Here is an 18897-nt window from a genome sequence, read left to right on the forward strand (position 1 = left end):
CATTTGTATATAGACAGTTATAGTATAATCTCAATACCGTAGTAGAAATGTGTATAGGTATCTAGAGCTGCATAAAAAAGGGAACATCTATTTGCCTGAAATGTGAGATGAAGAGAGGTATCAGGAAAGTTGCTCAGGGTAAGAAATACTTCAACTGAATTTTAATAGTTGAATGAGGATGGTGAATGTGGATTTGTCAGTCCCAGTGGCAACAATGATTTATTATTGTTTTATTATTATTTACTGTCATGATTTGTTATAAGTTGAGCTGTTTCCCTCATATGTTAAAGTCCTAACCCTTTTATCTGTGGATGTGAACTTATTTAGAAATTAGAGTCTTTGCAGATGAAATTAAGATGTAACTTAAGGTAAGATTATACTGGAGTAGGGTGGACCTGTGCTCCAGTATGACTGGTATCTTTATGAGAAAAGGAGGGACTCTGAGATAGATACACATACAGACAGGTGGGGAGAACATGTGAAAACACAGACGTGCAGAAGGAAGACATCCATGTGATGACAGAAGAAAGAATAGACTTATACAGATGCAACCTTAAGAATGCCAAGTATTGCTTGCAACCACCAAAAGCTGGCAGAGAGGAAGCATGGCCCTCTCACACTGAGTTTTGACTTGTTTCTAGAACTGAAGGAAAATAAATTTGTTTTATGCAGCCCAGGTTGTGGTACTTTGTCACACTAGGAAACTACTCGGCCATTTTAACCTTTATTGTCTTCAATGTTGTTATATTTAGACAACAATGAGGAAAGGATATAGCAGTCACAAAGGCATGAGAGAGAGAATAACAAGCTCAGGAAACCATAATTGCTGACTTTTACTCTGTGGGGAGCTAAGTGACAGTTTATGAGGCTGGAAAGTAGTGCGCCTTCTATGGGTATTTGGGTCCTGACGTAGGGCAATGACTATAGAATACGGGTGTTGGCAGATCTGTCCAAATTCTAGCTTCTCCACACAGTGGATGTGCAATCCTGGGAAGTGGAGCCATCCTTTCCAAACCTTGCTATCATTAGCTGTAGGATGGGATAACAATTTCTGCCACAAAATGTGGTTTGAAGAATTTGAAAAATGCACATAAAGCACATGGCAAATGTTTGATCTGTGGTAGTCAGCAGTGCTATCAGATTTGTGTGTTAGGGAGGTTTTCCGACAGCCATGGTGATGATGGAAGCTGGACGGGGAGGGTTGTGGTTGAGACATACTGAGGTAACTGTTGAGACAGCCCAGGTGGGCAGTGTTAGAGGCCTAGCTACAGTAGTAGCACACGTGGGCAGAAAAATGAGGAAATGAGTAAGAAATGTTTCATCATTAGAATTAATTGACCATATTGCCCAGTCGTATGGACGCAGTGATGAGGTAACAGTTGTTTCATCTTGTATCTGTTCCTGGTAATGTGTGAAAAGGGCTAGGTATTTCAGATGTTTTGTTTTGTTCTTCCAAATAAAGAGTGTCATTATCCCACTCTCCTTGGAGGAGGGCATGGCAACCCACTTGCCTGGAGAATCGCATGGACAGAGGAACCTGGCCAGCAGTCCATGGGGCTGCAAAGAGTCTGGCATGACTGAGCATCTAAGCATAGCACCTCACAGCATTATCCCACTCTACTTAGACAACTAGGCTCATTTACAGGCCCAACCCCTTAAGTCAGGTCTAAGCTGGAATGTCTTGAGACATCATTAGAATGAAGAGGTGATGCAGTCATTTCACGTGAAAAATGGCAGCAAATTTGAGCATTGTTTGTCCTGGAGGACAAAAATAAAGATTATGCATCACCAGTTCAAGATTAACTCAACCCAATATGAAAAAAATCCCAACTATGCAAAAATGTTATCCTCTGCTCTTAGAAATTCACACACAATAGAAGGAACCCCCACCCAAGACTCAAGTCTAAACAATCAGAAGCACAGGAAAGCCATGCTTAGAATGATGTTATTTCTGCAAGAAAGAAAAGTAACGTTCTCTCAAAAAAGTATTTAATATATTTTAAGAAAAGTTTTATAAATAAAATTTGGATACTGATAAATTTTATGCATTTCCAGAGGCTTATATTTATCACATCAAATATGCATCACTTTCTCTGTCCCTCTGTCACACACACACTTACATTCACACAAACACATATATTTTAGAACACAAAGACTTGAGATTTAGAATACAAATTTCATAGGAATGATTATTTAACCAGAAAATTCAACACTAAATGCTTCAACTGTAGGTAATAAAAAAAAAAATCTGAAATGACAAGTAGACAAATTAATTTGTAGCAGCTAAACAATGAGTGTGACGTTTACCAAGTGGAGATGATAGATTTCTGAGAACACTGAAAACAAAGTTCTCTCCTAGAGGACTCCTCTCATTCTAAGGCTTATTTGAAAAACTCCCTGGTAATGTAAACATCCTTACAGTATGATAGATAGCACTGATTTTCCTTAAAGTTAGGAATATTAATGGTCATTCTGTTTATTTTTGTCTTCATGGTACATTTCTTTTGAATATCATTTAGCATAATTTCTAGATGCATGAGTTTTCAGCTCCCACCATTTCAGCATAGGAAATAATCATCAAACACAGCTGATCCAAAAACTGTGGACCCAAATATTGTTTTTTGGTGTTGTCTGTGAATTTATCTTTTCAAGCTAGGCTACTTTTTATCAGATATCCTTAGTAGTGGCAAAACATCATCCTTTAAAGATGAATTTGATTTTTTAAACAACTTATGTCATTAAGACCCACGTCTGTTGAATAAGGTTAAGGATTAATTTGCAAAATTAAGTAAGATTTGATTACAAAGAAGAAAAAATAAAACCTCTTTTTTTGTTATTCATATGCCTGAGCCTGAAGATCTTACTATTCAAGACAAGAGTCAGTATAAAGGTAATTATTTTCCACACCCAAACATTAAGTACTACTAAGCAGACAAATGAAGAAAACTAGGGTTTTGAGAAATTGTGACAAACCTCCTTTAGAAAAAGTGTTTTAAAATAATAATTTTAAGAAACCTATCATAATTTGTAGAGGATAATATTCCTCTTTCTCTTGTATAATAGAATGTTTTCACTTCTATGCCTATTTATCATATCTGTGTGTACTAGGAATGCCAAATATAAATGCCAGGGGTCAGTGATTGCTGTCCCTTTGCCCGCTGGGGTTAGCTGGCTCTGAACCTTTCCAAGCAGTCTCTGCAGGGAACCTGATCTTTCACCCTCAGTCATTGTTTCAGCCTTCTGAGGCCTATGTGCTGTTGCATTCCTACAGCCTCTCTCCAACATAATAAGTTTAAGATTCTTATAGAAATTAAGATTAATTGGAATGAATTCCTTGAATATTTGTGCGTGTTCTCTTATGAGTGAAGGGCTTTCTTTATGCATTTCCTGCTGTGATTTTCTAAGGAGGCCTAGCTCTGTTCTCTGGGTGCTACTCACCAAAATCATTAATAGTATTAATCAGGATAATTCTATTTATTTTAGTTGGCTGATTTTACAGATATGAAAGAGTTGACAAAATGGTTATGGAGGATAGGAAGAAGGAAGCAAAACCTACAGTTCTACCACTGGCCTTGTGTTAGGTATGACATTTCTGATGACTTCCTGGGGTCAGATTGAGTGATGCCAGAAGCCACAGGTAATAATACCCTATTATTTCACTCTACTGAGCCAGGATATGGAGCTACTTTAAGATAAAAGAAATTCCATATGGACAGGAGAAAAATGAACCACATTTAAATCTTCTAACTTTGAAGGCCTGTGAATTTATACTTTTCCATAAAACATACATATGCATTAAACTTAAAAGCATAAAAATAATTTATTTGATTGCTTTTTTTTATTGCATTGTAAATCTATTCAATGAAAACTTACAACTTACTGTTTTTTAATACTATTTATAAAGAGTCAGTAATGAACATATCAAAATGATTGACTGGAGAACTGGAAAGGATTTTTGCAAGAACATAACTTAAACTCAGAGCCCTAAAGCAAAACTTGCATTAAATCTGTCATTTCCAATATTGCATTTATTTTATGATTACTGTTGATAACTGTGAAAATGATCCTTCTATATACAATATGGGTGTCTAACAAATTAATTCTAAGTACAACATAGTGGCCTTTTTATACAGTTCATAGGGTTCTTATGATAAAAATACTGGGGTGGTTTGCCATTTTCTCCTAGGAGGAGGATTGAAGGCAGAAGATGATGACAGAGGACAGGATGGTTGGATGGTATCACCGATTCAATGGACATGAACTTGAGCAAACTCTGAGAGATGGTGACGGACAGGGAGGCCTGGCATGCTGCAGTCCATGGGGTTGCAGAGTCACACATGACTTGGCAACTGAACAACAACAGCATAATGGTAGTGTTATGATGGTTTAGAACTTGTTTTTGGAACCAGATAGACCCAGATTCATATATATTCTTTATATTCGTTGTGTCATTAAAGCAATTATCTCATCTCCATAAGCCTCTGATTTCTCATCTGCATCCACAATAGTAATGCCTACTTCATAGCCTGTTTTGAGGATTAGGTGAAAAGTTAGTGGTTTCCATAGCATTTGGCACATAGTATTCTGTAAACAAAAGTGGTTATAATCTCTCCACATTATTCTCTAGCTAACTAATTACTAATGAAGAAACTAATCACTGCTTATTTGCACTGCACATTTTCTTTAAATTGTTTCTTCTTTTCCATGTGCTCTGCTCCTAAATAGATCCTATCTTATTGTTCTGAAATTTAGAAAACATGTTTAGTTCTATAAATATAGTTTAGTTGTATATGTTACTTATATATAATATATTTGTAGATTTATAGTATTATGCATGGCATATTATATATAGTAATACATATATATAATACTATATTAGAGTTTAGATTTAGCCTCTCAGTTGTGTCCTATTTTTGCGAACCCCTGGACTGTAGCTTGCAAGGCTCCTCTGCCCATGGGATTTCATATATGTATACTATATAGATACATATATATATACCTATATATCAATAGTGTATCTGCAATAGTAATCAACTAGATTGACTTAGAAATTTGTTAAAATGATATTGAGTTGCTAGTGGTAGAACTTCTTGGAAAAAAAGGAAGAGTGACTGTGGGAACCATATAACTAGGGTCACAGTTAAAATGATGATGGAACAGGGCAAGGAGGACTCTGAGGAAATCACCGTTGAACACTTGTCCTGGCCTTTACCTCGGGCACTGCTGGCATACAATAGTGACACCACATTTGCCACTGTGGCTAGAGGTGCCTGTGGGGATTATACATCAGTGGTACTCCCCTTTAAAGAAATCTCTGCAGGATAGGTTTGAAACTCTAGCTCTTGTTTCCTATGCATCTGACTGAGTTGTTAGGAAGGCTGCAAAAGCAAGTTTCTAGAACTTTAGATTCAATAGTAGGCTCTACTTTCCATCAAGACCTGTAAAGTAAGACATTTTCTAAATACAGCAAAAGGAATTTACATACTGGACAGTCAAAATTGACTAGTGCTCACTATAAATAGTAACATTTAAGATGAGCCTTAAGGGAGCTCCCTGGTGGTCTAGATGTTAGGATTCCAGGCTCTTATTACCATGGTCCAGGTTCAGTCCCTGGTTGGGGAACTGAAATCTAGCCAGCCATGTGTATGCCCCCTCCCCCAAAAATAAAATAAAATAAAGCTTTAAAAAGTTTTAATGTGCACTAGGGTAGAAAGAAATTGACAACTACCATGGATAGAGGGACATTTCACCTTTAATTATTCATCTCTACAACTTGTTCCTTTAGAATAGATTTTTAGCATAAAAACTCACTTACCAAATTAGTCACAAAGAAATAATGACTATGAATTAGCTATGGTACTATCATGAATACTGTGGGTTCTAAACTTAAATCATATGGAAATCACTAAAGCCATCATTTCTGAGAAGTTCTGATACTGGAGGTGGGATTGGGTGAAATACTCATTTAGATTTTAAAAAATGGCAAATTTTCTATCCTTAATTATTTTGCATGTTGCTTGGGGTTGGATGATGTCTACAAACAGAAGAGCAATACTTTCATTTAGAATTTGTATAGTCCTTTACGTTTGTGAAGATTTTTGCATCCAATCTTTCTTGTCTTACTGAGCTGCACTACACGGCATAGAGAACATCTGTGAGCATTTCCATTTCTTCAATGGGGAGAAAAAGCCCAATGGACTTCTTTTAGCTTTCTTAGAGTAAATTCATTTTCCTTTTTCTACCTTTACCCTTTGGATGCACCCAGACAAGAATCTAACTAATCTGAAAAATTTTCTCAACATCACTCCATCCAGAGTGCTTACGGAAAGCTGTAGAGTACAAAGCTTACGTAATTTACATTTGTTGGCATGTCAGTTAAGAAGATATATGGATGGGAAGAAAAACGAAGCCATTTTCTTAAATGAGTTTGAATTTCACACACTTAATCTGTTCCTGACATTTAGAATTATCTTGGATCATGAGCGGTATGTAGGACTTTTTTTTTCTTTTTTCATTTTGTAGGGTTGGATTGGAAGGAGAGTGCCGTCTTCTCAGGTCTTCTAGGCTCCCGAGTGAATCTCAAGGGAGAGTAATGCTAATCTGCTGATTACCTTTCTTTCACTCCGTTTTCTTCTCTGAAGTCACTTTGACTCTCAAGCATAGCTTTTTTGTTTTGTGTTGTTTTACTTTGGGGGTAGGGGTGGGGGGAGTGCTGCTAACAGACATTCTAAGGAAGCTTTGCTTCCTGTGAATTTATCTAATACACTATTTAATATTAGGCTATCCAAACAAATCTAAATAATTTGGATTTGCAAAGCCAAAGAAGTAGTAAGGGCATAGAGGTAGTAGGTTCCTGAAGTGAAGACAATGTTCTAAAGGTCAAATGACTGGATTTTCTTTGTTTCCTTTTCTCTACACCTCTCAGGATGAAACCTGGATTAGTAGTAAACTAAAAAAGAGCCCTTAATCTTCAAACTCAGTTAACTGTTACTTTTTAAGGAATTCTTTGCTACATTACCCCCATTTCATCGTTCAATCTATTTAACAGTATAGTTAAACATACATGGATGATCCTAAGTTTTTGCTGATGAACTTTTCTCTGTGTGTGTGTGTGGTTTCTCAACAAGCCCTTGAGTCTATTCTCTCTCAGCATATGAATCCCAAAGCGATGAGACGTCATGATTTGTTCTATCTAGTTGTTTCGTGTTTCTGCCACCTAAGAAATGGGCTTTCTTTTCCATATAGAAAAACCATCTAGGATATTTAGATAATGACCAACTGGAACAATTTTAACTTATTTTGGGATCCTTAGAAGTTCACTTGTTAGAAGATAATTTAAATCCTTGGTTGCTATTTGGGAGCCATCCTTCTTCTTTTAAAAGGAAAATTTCTTATGAAATTTTAGATCTTAATATGACTTTTCTTTTTCTTTTTTTTTTAAATTTTATTTTATTTTTAAACTTTACATAATTGTATTAGTTTTGCCAAATATCAAAATGAATCCACCACAGGTATACATGTGTTCCCCATCCTGAACCTTGCTCCCTCCTCCCTCCCCATACCATCCCTCTGGGTCGTCCCAGTGCTCTAGCCCCATGCATCCAGTATCGTGCATCGAACCTGGACTGGCATCTCGTTTCATACATGATATTTTACATGTTTCAATGCCATTCTCCCAAATCTTCCCACCCTCTCCCTCTCCCATAGAGTCCATAAGACTGTTCTATACATCAGTGTCTCTTTTGCTGTCTCGTACAAAGGGTTATTGTTACCATCTTTCTAAATTCCATATATATGCGTTAGTATACTGTAATGGTGTTTTTCCTTCTGGCTTACTTCACTCTGTATAATAGGCTCCAGTTTCATCCACCTCATTAGAACTGATTCAAATGTATTCTTTTTAATGGCTGAGTAATACTCCATTGTGTATATGTACCACAGCTTTCTTATCCATTCATCTGCTGATGGGCATCTAGGTTGCTTCCATGTCCTGGCTATTATAAACAGTGCTGCAAATTAATCGCTTAAGTTAATCAAGCTAAGTATATTCTAATACACACACATGAGCTTCCCAGCTGGCTCAGTGATAAAAGAACTTGCCTGCCAATGCAGGAGACACAGAAGACTCAGGTTCAATTCCTGAGTTAGGAAGATTCCCTGGAGAAGGAAATGGCAACCCACTCCAGTAGTCTTGCCTGGAGAATCCCATGGACAGAGGAGCCTGGTGGACTACAGTCAGTGGGGTCGCAGAGAGTCGGACATGACTGACTAAGCACGCACAGGCGAGCATGAACGCGTGCAGTACACACACAGACCTAACTGCTGGGAGGCATACTCGAGCATCTGTTTGAAAGATTTCTGTAAATATTAGGCAAGTATTTCCTTAATAAAGGAAATACTTTATCAAGGTGAAAAGGATTCTTCTCAATTAAGAAAATGTATTAACTATTCAGCACAAAGCAATTAGGTAAGGAAAAACAGAGGCCCAACAAAAGTATAATGGGATATTTTTTTCTTTTCTTTTCTTTTTTTGCATTGATGGATGGTTAGGCTGACACAAAGGTACTAAAAATTGTAGGGTGGAGGCTGTTGAATATTTGAGTCACCTAACAGCTATTTTATATTTCTAAGTTTGGTATCAAGCCCAGATATCCAGCTTTTTATTTTTTTTTAAATGCACGAGATCAACAACAACAAAGCAGCATCTGATATCTCATTTGCAAAAGCTAGACTATAGCAATCTATGGAATAAAAGTCCCACTTGCATACTTGCTTTGCCTAAATGAATGATGGCAGAAAAACTACCAGGTTACTGAAAGAGCAAACACCAGTCTTACTCAGATTTCTCTTTGCTGTGTTCTCTCTCTGCTGGAGTTTTTCATTCGTATTCATTAATTACTTATCTATTGCCTATTTGATAACAAAGTCCTCATAAACTTTTTCATTAGTAGTAGAGAAATTAAAAAGTAGTTTGTCAAATTATTTCCTCAAATGTATAAACCAGGACATTTCAATTTACTAAATAAGCTGGTGAGTGACTGTAATTCAGAATATCAGTTTAATGAAGTCTCTTAAATTAAGCTCTAGTTAAACATACTTGCAAAAGACCTAAGTTAATTTTTTTTCCAATTTTGCCATCTACTGTTCATTGTTTTCAAAATTAGAAGTCAAAGTTTTCACAGAATACCTTCATTTGTACAAGGAATTGTGCCTGATCCCCAGTGCTGTCTAAAGAAATTAGAACAGACATGTTTCTGCCTCTGTAGGTAGGAAAATGAGTAAGTGATTACCTCAAGTATATAAAGAATTAGATGACGATAAGTGTTTTGTTTAAAACAAGATTTTCATTTGGCCATAGGTCTGTATAACAGGGTAACCAACCCCAGCCTGGGAGTTCAGGAAGTGTTTTGCTTTGGAAGTAATACGCTAAGTCATGAAGGAGAGTAACACTTATGTTGCTGCTGCTAAGTCGCTTCAGTCGTGTCCGACTCTGTGTGACCCCATAGATGGCAGCCCACAAAGCTCCCCCATCCCTGGGATTCTCCAGGCAAGAGCACTGGAGTGGGTTGCCATTTCCTTCTCCAATGCATGAAAGTCAAAAGTGAAAGTTAAGTTGCTCAGTCCTGTCTGACCCTTAGAGACCCCATGGACTGCAGCCTACCAGGCTTCTCCATCCATGGGATTTTCCAGGCAAGAGTACTGGAGTGGGTTGCCATTGCCTTCTCTAACACTTATGTAGGCAGAGGCAAACAGAAGAGTGTTCTAGGCAGAAGGAAGTGCAGGTAAAGACTTGAGAGGATAAACAGTCCAAATGGTATGAGGAATGAGAGAAGCCCATGGAGCTGGCATGGACAGACAGGGACAGAGTATCCTATTAAATGACTCAGAAGCACAGAGCACTGTATTATGCAGGCCCTCCTAGATCCTGCTCAGATTGTTGGAAGAGTCCAGGTAAGAGAGGATGAACTATGCAGGTAGCAATGAAAAAAGAGAAATAGCTTGCTAATCAATAGGGAGGGACTGGGAATGGATGAGAGTGAGAATGTAAGGAATGCAGAGGGGACCACCATGATTCCAAAGTTGAATGGAGGATGGTGTGAGTATCAAAGACTGGGAAGCAAAAGAAAAATCAAGCTTGAAGATGAAAATCAAATGTTAATTTTTGGGTTTATTATTTTGTGATATCTATGAGGCATGTCAAGTAAATTATTGCATATAGGAATTTGGAGCTTGACATGGAGAAATAGATTTGAGTGTTATCAACATCAATATACCGGTCAGGGTTTAGTCTAAGTATTCTAACAAAAGTAATTCCCTATACAATGGATAGAACAAGATAGATAGAACAAGATAGAAATCCATATCTTCTTCTCAGCAGTGCAGAGGAAGGTAATACAGGGCTGGCCAGTTTACTCTGTGCATTTCAGGACACAGTTATAACTCTTGGACTCATGGTGGCTGCTCTAGCCTGTGTCATCCCGAATGCATTCCAGCTCAAAGGAAAGGGAAAAGAGGAGGTCACTTCTTCCTTTTAAGGATACTGACAGTTAGACAAAGTCACTTACAATCTGACTCAGACAAGAAAAGTGGACTCTGTGTTTAGTAACATCGCATTGTCTAGTGACCTAGTTACAGCAGATTAAAGGGTATTTACTGGGTGCAGAAGTAGCAAACTATTTTGAGAAAATTTGTCATGAGAAAATAGAGAGTGAAACAGAAGCTGGAGGGATAAGAGGAGTTGAAGGCGGAGGGGGGGTCTTTTAAGATAGGCACATTTTGAAAAAAAATAAATTATTATAGAATAAATCATGCTGCTGCTAAGTCACTTTAGTCGTGTCTGACTCTGTGTGACCCCATAGATGGCAGCCCACCAGGCTCCCCCGTCCCTGGGATTTTCCAGGCAAGAACACTGGAATAAATCATAAGTGCATACAATTTGAAGACACTGAGAAAAGGTATAATTGTTAGTCGAATAATTGTCTCTAGATAAGAAATAAGACAGCAATTCCATCTGCAGAACAGCAGAAAAGGATGAAAACAGATACAGAAATAACTGGAGAGTTGAAGGCAGAATTTTGACCTAGTTCCATTTGTTGTTTTATATCTGTAGATGGTAAACTCGTCTGCTGAGAGTGACTGAGGAGATGGCATCCGGAGTCAGGATGTTAAGGAGAGAGGGGGAGATTTGAAAATATCATGGAGGTCAGGGCAGTCATGGACAAATGAGCAGGTTATGCCCCATTCATCTTTAGGGGTTGCTATGCACACAATTTACCATGAGAGCAGTGCTCCCTAGAGTCATAAGGTGCATAAACACAAGACTCAGTGGCAGCTTTCAACACACTAGAGATCTTTTATTGTGCAATGGACAGGCCATTAGTGGTTTTCAGCCCGAATTTATGGCCTATCCGTTTTTCCTATCATTCTTTAGCAATGAAACTGTGTTCCTGTTCCCTTTACAACCTGTTAGATTGCCAAAGCTTTGTCACTTCATCAGTTACCTTATTTATTTTCAACCATTTTTTTTTATTCTGTCTCATTTGAAAACTTAAGATTTTTTTTGATAGTCATTCTTAAGTTTTCCCCATTTTTCTTCAAATTTAATTTTATATACTTACAGTTTTAACCTTAGTTTTTAAGAGGAAGTAATGTTTTCATATGTGTAAGGACCTTTATACTTGTCTCATCCTCTTTCCTTATGTCAGATTTCTTCAGTTTGAAGAGCTGATTTCTGTACAGGTACCCATTGTCTTTCATTTTATTTGGTTTGTAGGGTTATATTTTTGTTTGCATTAGGCATTATATCTCCCAAAAATCATCTCACGTTTAAATTGATTTTTAATGTAATCAATTGGGAAGGGCAAATAAGTTGGATCAGGAGAGGCCAGTTCTGACTAATGATTATGCCTGCTATGAACAGAAAGTTGACAAATGTGGCACATGTGCCTTTTCCTGAAATTTTTTATTAGAAATGAACAAATGAACAACCACAGTAACAACCAGCCTGAGTGCTTGGTCCTTGGAAATATAATCCTGGTTTCATTTCAATCCGGAGACACCAAGGTAACTTGAACAGAGCAGAAGTTCTACATAGCTTTTGAAGCCTAAGATGTGGAAACCAGGAATTTTCAAGTGTATAACTCTACTGCTTGCTTCATTCTTGTATCACAGTGGTTGTTCCTGATAAGAGCTTGACAGGCAATTATCAAGACTTGCTAGCTCTCAAAAAACCAATTCAGATATCTGAGCTTAATACATTTTATGAACTCTCCGTGACTGATCTCTGACTATTCTTCTAGAAAAGCAATGTCCTTGTAGGAAGTCTGGACTGATTACTAAAAATATATACTATTTTATCATCTCTTTTACTTATATCTCAACAATAAGAGGGGATGGTAGAAATGCATAGGCCAGAGAAATACAGGCGCCTGGCCACAGGTTTGGTCTTTAAACTTTGAATTGAAATATCAAGGACTCATTATGTAAATAACTCAAAATGTTAATGAGTTTTTCAAGTTCTATGTTGTCATGTATAAAAAAAGGCTGGCTCTAAACATGGTTTAATGAGGCCTAGACAATGGTTCTAAATGTGATCCAATGAAGAATTTCTTTTGGTCCAACCATTTCCTATAGATAAGCAAATTAACTCCAGATTAGATTTAAAAACTAAGATCATGGCATCCAGTCCCATCACTTCATGGCAAATAGATGGAGAAACAATGGAAACAGTGACAGACTTTATTTTCTTGGGTTCCAAAATGACTGCAGATGGTGACTGCAGCCATGAAACTAAAGACAGTTGCTCTTTGGGAAAAAATCTATGACAAACAGTATATTACAAAGCAGAGACATCACTTTGCTGACAAAGATCCATCTAGTCAAAGCTATGGTTTTTCCAGTAGTCTTGTATGGATGTGAGAGTTGGACCATAAAGAAGGCTGAGAACCAAAGAACTGATGCTTTTGAACTGTGGTTCTGGAAAATACTCTTGAAAATCCCTTGGCTAGCAAGGAGATCAAATCAGTCAGTCCTAAAGGAAATCAACCCTGAATGTTCATTGGAAGGACTGGTGCTGAAGCTCCAGTACTTTGGCCACCTGATGTGAAGAGCCAGCTCATTGGAAAAGACCCTGATGTTGGGAAAGATTGAAGGCAGGAGGAGAATGGGATGACAGAGGATGAGATGGTTGGATGGCATCACTGATTCAATGGACATGAGTTTGAGCAAACTCTGGAAGACAGTGAAGGACAGGGAAGCCTCGTGTGCTGCAGTCCATGGGGTTTCAAAGGGTTGGACACAACTGAGCAACTGAACAACAACACGATTTTTAGGTAGATGAAGTAAATCTTATGATCCATGAGAAAGTCTTCGTTCTGTCTATGCTGCTGCTGCTAAGTCACTTCAGTTGTGTCCGACTCTGTGTGACCCCATAGACGGCAGCCCACCAGGCTCCCCAGTCCCTGGGATTCCCCAGGCAAGAATACTGGAGTGGGTTGCCATTTCCTTCTCCAATGCACAAAAGTGAAAAGTGAAAGTGAAGTGGCTCAGTCGTGTCCAACCCTCAGCGATTCCATGGACTGCAGCCTACCAGGCTCCCCCATCCATGGGATTTTCCAGGCAGGAGTACTGGAGTGGGGTGCCGTAGGCAGTCCATATATATATAATAATAATAAAGAATAATAAATAATATTAAATAATAAAGAATAATAAATAAATAATAAAGAATAAATCAACCTCAGATATCATTCTTATATTAGTTAATAATTAGCTGCTCTTAGTAATCTGGCTAAGGAGAAGGCAATGGCACCATACTCCAGTACTCTTGCTTGGTAAATCCCATGGATGGAGGAGCCTGGTAGGCTGCAGTCCATGGGGTCACGAAGAGGGACTTCACTTTAACTTTTCCCTTTCATGCATTGGAGAAGGAAATGGCAACCTACTCCAGTGTTCTTGCCTGAAGAATCCCAGGGACGGGGGAGTCTGGTGGGCTGCTGTCTATGGGGTCGCACAGAGTCGAACATGAATAAAGTGATTTAGCAGAAGTAGCAGCAGCAGTAATCTGGCTGACATAATTGAATATCATTCAACAAAATGTCTAAGACATTGATTTTCAAACTACCCTATGGAGCAAGCGGGTTTCTCCAGAGTTTTCAAGTTAAACTTAAGAAGCTCCTGGGTGCTGAGGAACCATTGTTAACCTCTATCCTTTGCAAGAAAATGAGGTCTGCTTCGATATCTTTGAAATATGAACCCCATACAAGCATTCATTTGGAGAAGATATTTTTCAAATTAAAAAGAGGTTTGCAATCACTTTTTAAGGATTATAGGACCATCCTTTTCTATAGGTTTTTAAAAAACTCAGTTCTTGAGTCACAGGTAAATAGCAACATAGAGACATTGCTTTAGCATAGAGAGATAGATCTATCTATATCTATACATATATCTTTATCCACCTATCTATTTATTTATCTGCCTTCCAAAATGCTATTTCTAGCTCCAGGGTTGGCTCTTAATTACTGCTGACCAAAGTAATCCTGTCTCCCTTGCCACAGTTGTTGACTTAAGGATGGTTATATGACTGTACTATGGAATGAGATGAAAAAAAGGCTTTATGAGGATTTCTGGAAAAGGAAGTTTATAGCTCTCCTGTATCATGATGACAGTCCAATTTTGGATGTCAGAGAAATCATCTCATCCAAATTCCAACTGGAAGATGTCCTTGGAACATAAGGACTAGATTTAGAATGGAGCCAGTGTGATGAGTGATTAAATCAAAAGGTGGAAAAAATTCAAGAACTTGATTATAATGTTGAGTTATGGATCAACCAGCCCTAAAGCTTGACTTTCCTCTAACTTGTTTTAAATGCAAAGTCATGTCTGACTCTTTTCCAACCCCATTTTGTAGCTCACAACTCTTTTGTAGCCCACAAGGCTCCTCTGTCCATGGGATTTCCCAGGCAAGAATACTGGAGTGGGTTGCCATTTCCTATTCCAGAGCATCTTCCCGACTCTGGGACTGAGTCCCTCCTGTGTCTCTTGCATCAGCAGGCAGATATTTTACCACTGAGCTACCAGGGAAGCCCAACTCCTGCTTATGTGAACCAATATATGCTCTATTGTTTAAGACAGTTTTTTTACTCAAATCATCCTGACTGACATATATATTCCAGAGGAGGGAGGTAGCTTATAGAGAGATACAGAAGTGAGAATAAGCTTGGCATGTTCAGAACAAGAATGCTACCAGCAAGTTATTAAAGATGAACGAAGATGAAGTCAAGTGTTTCTAGGCAAGAAACATGAATAAGATAGAAACTGTAGCTGCAAATGTTGGCAGTTTAATAGAAGCCCAGTTTAATGGAAGTAAGGTGTTTGAGGAGTCAAGACTATGGGATAATTAAGAAATTAAGGATTTAGATACATTTTGTTACTCAAGTGAAAAGTTTCCAGTGACTCTCAGTTCAGTTCAGTTCAGTTGTTCAGTCGTGTCCGACTCTTCGCAACCCCGTGAATTGCAGCACGCCAGGCCTCCCTGTCCATCACCAACTCCTGGAGTTCACTCAAACTCACGTCCATCGAGTTGGTGATGCCATCCAGCCATCTCATCCTCTGTCATCCCCTTCTCCGCCTGCCTCCAATCCCTCCCAGCATCAGAGTCTTTTCCAATGAGTCAACTCTTCGCATGAGGTGGCCAAAGTACTCGAGTTTCAGCTTTAGCGTCATTCCCTTCAAAGAACACCCAGGGCTGATCTCCTTCAGAATGGACTGGTTGGATCTCCTCGCAGTCCAAGGGACTCTCGGGAGTCTTCTCCAACACCACAGTTCAAAAGCATCAATTCTTCTGCACTCAGCTTTCTTCACAGTCCAACTCTCACATCCATACCTGACCACTGGAAAAACCATAGCCTTGACTAGACGGACCTTTGTTGGCAAAGTAATGTCTCTGCTTTTGAATATGCTATCTAGGTTGGTCATAACTTTCCTTCCAAGGAGTAAGCGTCTTTTAATTTCATGGCTGCAAATACCATCTGCAGTGATTTTGGAGCCCCCCAAAATAAAGTCTGACACTGTTTCCACTGTTTCTCCAACTATTTCCCATTAAGTGATGGGACCAGATGCCATGATCTTAGTTTTCTCAATGTTGAGTTTTAAGCCAACTTTTTCTCTTTCCTCTTTCACTTTCTTCAAGAGGCATTTTAGTTCCTCTTCACTTTCTGCCATAAGGGTGGTGTCATCTGCATATCTGAGGTTATTGATTTTTCTTCTGGCAATCTTGATTCCAGCTTGTGCTTCTTCCAGCCCAGCGTTTCTCATGATGTACTCTGCATAGAAGTTAAATAAGCAGGGTGACAATATACAGCCTTGACGAACTCCTTTTCCTATTTGGAACCAGCCTAGGAGCCTGCTAAGGATGTAAGTTAATGGTAGCATTATGGAAAGGAGTAGTGATTCATATTGACAAATGGCGTGTGGAACATGGAATGGTAGGTATAGCTTCTCCTGGAAAGGACCAGTGTAAAGATCAAACCAAGAAAAGATTTACATGTCAATGAGGCCAAAGAATAGTGATGAAGAAAGGGTTTTGAATTCACAGGAGAGCTTAGTAAACATGGAATGTGGTTTTCAGAGGGTAGAGTAGAAAAGGCTTTCAGGAAAGACAGGACTTGGGTAAGTCAGAGAAAAAGAAGGAAAAACATTCAAATAGATGTATTGAAGAAAAGATTATCAGTGGGGAGGAAGGAGTAAAGGCATGGAGAAAACACCTGGTTTTGAAACAATATGAAACACCATCATTTCAACAAAGGAATTAAAAGGCTAGCACGCAGGTTTTTAAAAAGAAATTGATGGAGAGATTGTATTAAAAAATCCAAAGAAATCCTTTGTCAACTGTGCAATGGAATGGATTTCTAGAACCTTCTCCTAGTGCTGAAACAGCAGTAACCTTAATAAGTGGACAAATTCATGATGGTTATAATCTTAAGGGATGAAAATCTTGGGCAAGAGCAAGGACTTCTTAGTTCTTAGGGACAAGAATTAGCCACCCCAGAGGACTTGAGGCTTTGTCCTCAAATCTGTGCATGGAACATACAATATTCATTCCAAGACTGTTTTGTCTGAAATAACAAAAGATGTAAAATAAGCTTTTCATACAACTATCAATATTCTTGGACAGAGATTTTCCTTCTCTAGTTCTTTTACCTATATGTCCAGGAGAGATACTGTCTCATATATGAGGATGGTTTCCTTCAACGGAGTTTGTGAATGAATAGTCTTCCTTCTATAGAAAATGCTGTGTGTCTTCAAACTGCTGAAGAAACTTTCTTTATTTCTTTATGACATTTATGAAACTGAAAGGTCATGGGGGGAAAAGACTTATGGCTTAAAATTAGTTTACTGAGTGAAAAGAACATATTATAAACTCATAACTAAGAAAGACTATAAACAACTATAATCGAAAGTGGTGTGTTTTACATGAACAGTTGCATAATTAGGGAGTTTTACTATAAGTGCAAGACTTCGGGATATTAATACTTGACACATATTTTACAGAATAGTCTTCTAAACAAGAGAGTTAAGTGTCATAAAAAAGCCGTACATAATGAAGGTATTTCTGGAAAGTTTTGTTTACAATATTCTAGCAGTTTTTTCATTATAATTCCATTGTCCTTGTTGCCTCAAAATATCTTTCCTTTCCCTGTGAATTTATCAAAGAGATGTCAATTTCCAAAACCTTAAGTTGTTTCAAACTTAACTGCACCGTATGAACCTATTTTTTAACTGTGAATGTCTGTGTGCAGAGATTTTATGTTAATTGTGCTGTGCCTTTTAAAATTTTTTTTCTATAAGGAAATAATACTAACTAGTTTTGCTATATAGGTATCTCTCACTTCTTAAAGTCAGCTTTACTCCACTTCACATTTATGAAAGACCTACAGTAGTATCTGCTTTTGCTAACTGAAAGAAATTCAAAGAGGATTTTCACTTTTCCAGGAAAAAAAATCTAAAAGCAAATATAGCTTTATTGCTCTTAAAAGCAATAAAGCTCAACATCACTCATTATCAGAGAAATGCAAATCAAAACCACTATGAGGTACCATTTCACACCAGTCAGAATGGCTGCGATCCAAAAGTCTACAAATAATAAATGCTGGAGAGGGTGTGGAGAAAAGGGAACCCTCTTACACTGTTGGTGGGAATGCAAACTAGTACAGCCACTATGGAGGACAGTGTGGAGATTCCTTAAAAAACTGGAAATAGAACTGCCTTATGATCCAGCAATCCCACTGCTGGGCATACACACTGAGGAAACCAGAAGGGAAAGAGACACGTGTACCCCAATGTTCATCGCAGCACTGTTTATAATAGCCAGGACATGGAAGCAACCTAGATGTCCATCAGCAGATGAATGGATAAAGAAAGCTGTGGTACATATACACAATGGAGTATTACTCAGCCATTAAAAAGAATACATTTGAATCAGTTCTAATGAGGTGGATGAAACTGGAGCCTATTATACAGAGTGAAGTAAGCCAGAAGGAAAAACACCAATACAGTATACTAACGCATATATATGGAATTTAGAAAGATGGTAACGATAACCCTGTATACGAGACAGCAAAAGAGAAAAAAAAAAACAAAAAACATTGAGGAGGGTTCCCTGTGCTACACAGTAAAACCTTATTGATTATGCGTCTTAAATATAGCAATGTGTACGTGTTCTTCCCAAACTCCCTATATTCCCTTATTATAATGAAAGCCAAGCCTCTCTGCTCTACAACTGTGATAGGAAATTATCAGTCTACAGCTGGCCTGCTAGAGAGTGAAGGAAAGACAGGGTGATAACTATTTCTCTAAACTAAAAAAAAAAAAAAAAAAAAATATTTTTAATATCAAGTTATT

The sequence above is a fragment of the Bos javanicus genome, chromosome 2 (assembly GCF_032452875.1).
Source record: "Bos javanicus breed banteng chromosome 2, ARS-OSU_banteng_1.0, whole genome shotgun sequence".
Taxonomy (NCBI): Eukaryota; Metazoa; Chordata; class Mammalia; order Artiodactyla; family Bovidae; genus Bos; species Bos javanicus.